This window comes from Microtus ochrogaster, linkage group LG2 (genome assembly GCF_000317375.1).
Source record: "Microtus ochrogaster isolate Prairie Vole_2 linkage group LG2, MicOch1.0, whole genome shotgun sequence".
In the NCBI taxonomy this organism is placed as follows: Eukaryota; Metazoa; Chordata; class Mammalia; order Rodentia; family Cricetidae; genus Microtus; species Microtus ochrogaster.
The window spans coordinates 25320230-25323662 of record NC_022028.1 but is presented as its reverse complement, the minus strand read 5'-3'; positions in this window follow the sequence as shown (position 1 = coordinate 25323662).

Genomic DNA, 3433 nt, shown 5'->3' with positions numbered 1-3433 from the left:
ATTATCCCAAGGTAGAGACTGTTACCCACACTTCTCCCTCTAGCCAGTTCAGCCTCATCTTATTGAACAGCCGAGAGGAGAGGGTCCATATGTAGGAAGTTTCTGGTCATCATTTTTTACTGCAGATTCTTCTCCCACACTGAACAAGAAGTGACGTATTAGGAATATAGACCGTCAGCTAGCAGATAGGAAACCCACACACACACTCCCGTCTGGACTCTCTCAGCTGCCTAGTCACCCCCAGAGTTTAGGGGAAACAAACAGTCATAGATGCCAATAAAAAGTCAACACCAGAAGCGAATGGAAAATTTCCCGCACTCCGGGTTTCTATCCGAGTGCTAGAGTCCATGACACTCTGAGCCAGCTCTAAAGAATTTAGTGTTAAAGGTGTCAGACAGGGTGGTTATAACACAGCGCCACTGGAAAACGTGTCCTTGGACTCTAGATTGTCTGTATTCATAAATAACTCCCAGAGTTCCTTGGAAGAAATGAGCAACTCAGAAGTGGTGTGCATTTATAAATATGTTTATTGAACTATAAAATCCATGTATTTCCTCCAGGAGAAAGGGGGCTGAAGAAGCACAGACAGTATGATGTGCATGATGATGCGTGAACATATGTTTACGTGCGTGTGCAACTCTGTTGCCAAGAGTCTAACCTTGGATCTATGGGTCATCTAGAAAAAACAATAGGTTTCTCTTTCTCTGGTTCTGGAACTTAGCTGCTCTCTACAGTGCCTTCCAGTGACATTTTCTGTTGGTTTAAACTTTGTCCTCCTACGCAGGGCCAGCTGCCGTGCCTTGCCCAATAGCCCTTGGCAACCTTTGTGGTCAGCCTCGGGGAGTTAGGCTTAACTGCTTGAAGGCAGACTTTACTCTTGTTCTAGGCAATGGCCCAAACAAGTCAGACCATTCTGTGCCTCCCCGAGTCTACCAGACCCCTGAGGAGAATGTGTATCCTTCATCCTCAGTACCTATAACTAATAACTTTCCCTCTCCTGAGCTCCTGGGATGTTTGAAGCCCAGATCTTTGAAGGAACAGGGACGTTTTCAAGTAAATTTTCACTGGGCTTGTCTTCTGGCGCTCACAGAAGACAGGCTGCCAAGAGAAATCATGACTCGACCAAGAACTAGGCAAGTAGAATGAAACACATTCAACCTTTTGTTCCATGAGGCTTTCCTGGCAGAGATTAAACAGGAGTTAGTGAAACAGGGCTTCTTGAAACAAGTTTGCAAGTCTTGTGAATAAGGTATACAAGGTGGCAAGTAGGGCTGGATAGAAAAGATGTCCATAAATGGGTCACCTGGGAGAGTGGGGTCTAGCAACAGTCTCCAAACTCTACAATCCATCCCTTCCTGACTCTCTCATGTGCGGCAGACACTCTCCTCCCAGGAAAGAAGCCGCTGAGCGAGACATACATGCTCAGGGCATCCTTCAGTTGTCCAGAGCCAAGGGACACAGAAAGAGAGGATAAGTGAGAAGAGACATTTTCTCAAAGTGCCATGGCTTGATGTACTTAGTCTCTGAAGGTGCCTGCATCAGAAGCCTGGTTGCCCCAGGGTAGCAATTTAAAGAAGTTGGGTGGGGGGAGAGGCAGGGAGTGACAGGATCTTTAAGAGGTGGAATTTAATGCAAGGTGGTTGAGTCATCATCCGCAAAACAGAGTGATGCTTTTAGTTCCCAAATCAGAGTTATTAGAAAAGAGCAAATCTGGCCCCTCCTGTCCCGGACTTCCTTTCTCCTCCTTGTGATCTCTCCCTCACACAGGTGCAACCGCCATGATGATGTCACCCATCATGTGACACAATCAAGGGCCCGACAACCAAGTCAGAGTCAAGCCATTGGAATCGGGAAGCCTCCAGAGTATGACGTCTTTTGTCTCAAAGTGCCTAGCCTCCGGCATTCTGTTACAGCAACAGGAAACAGATGTTTGCAGAGTTGTTAAGGTTGAAGTTCAATTTAAAGAAGCCTGATGGTAGAGTACCGAGGCAATGGATGAAGACGGGGTAGTTTCTCAGAGCAAAAGCAAAGGAGGGAGATGGGGAGGACAGCACTGGTTCTTACAGCACACAGGCAGCCCTGCCAAGCCTAGTGCACTGTGTGGAACCGGGTGCCTAACGGCAAAGTTACCGAACGGTCACATCCAAGTCCCTGAGTAATCAGAATTCCAAAAGGATGGAGTCATAGGCCAGACGTAACACTCTGAAATCAACGCAGACAAATCTAAAACCCACCTTACTTTTTGGACAAGGCAAGGCACACATCTACAAAGGCACGGGTAGGAAAGAAAACCAACCAAATGTCTGGGCTGCCATTGACTGGTATGACTCCTGTATAGACAGAGACTGTATTCAGCTGCCTTGATACACTTACAATAATTAATTAACAGGAGAGGTGGTGGTCATCAAGGCTGTCTCCCAAGGCAGTGTTTTTTAAGCACCCTCCCATCTCCCATCAGAGGAAACACTGTCAAGGGCTGCTCATAGTCAGAGAGGACCAGCAGGGACATCCCACCTGCAGGAAGGCTACCTGAATTGTCTTCTGTGTACCTGAAGTCATAAGACCAAGGCAGGAGCCAGCTCTCTGTGGGTAGTAAGGGAAAATAGCCCTTGGTAAAACTGCAAATTGATGTAGTAGAATTCATTCTGGGATTAGAAGGCAGATTAATAATTAAAATGGCAAAGCTTGAAGCAATGAAGATGATAACCAAGAGGCCACACAGCTGGGGATGAGATAACCAAGCTGAATAGATAAAGGAAAGACAGAGCTCTGGGCCAGTGACAGAGGCCAGCTGTCTCCTTCCCACAAGCCTTTGAAGAGCACAAGACACTACTGTTCTTCTGTATATTGTGGCCTGATGCAGATAAGTGTAGCAGATAAGAGAAGAGAGGTGCCAAGAAAGTCCTGCCCTATTTCAGGCCACTCTGTAGACAAGAAGATAATGAAGAAGACCTGGTGCTCCTTCTTGGTAACTCAAGAAAAAAAGAGTTTTGTGTATAAGTAGCAGCACTTGAGCCACCTTCAAGGTCAAAGGTAGCAACCCAACTAGTGAAGAATGGCTCCCGGTAAAGGCCAAAAGCCAAAAGCTCTGAAGTCAGAGACACCCCTGATTGGTGTGTCATAGACAGACCTCATGATAACCTCCCTGGGTTCAGCCAGAGGGGCATGTTTAGGGCATGTGAGCCTCCACTGACTGACCCAGGAGAGCCCAGAAAACTAAGCAATCCTAAAGCAATTACTCCAACCTTGGACCAGATTTTGACATGACCCTGTAAAAAGCCACAGACAAAGAGGCTCAATGGTTTGCTTTTCTCCCCTCTTGGGAACCCTTCCTACTCTTAGGAATATCTCTCTTTCTTGATTCCTTACTTTTGGTTAATACAGCTTACTAAAGCATTACGTAAGCGCATCTTCACGGGCAGGAGAGTGTGAA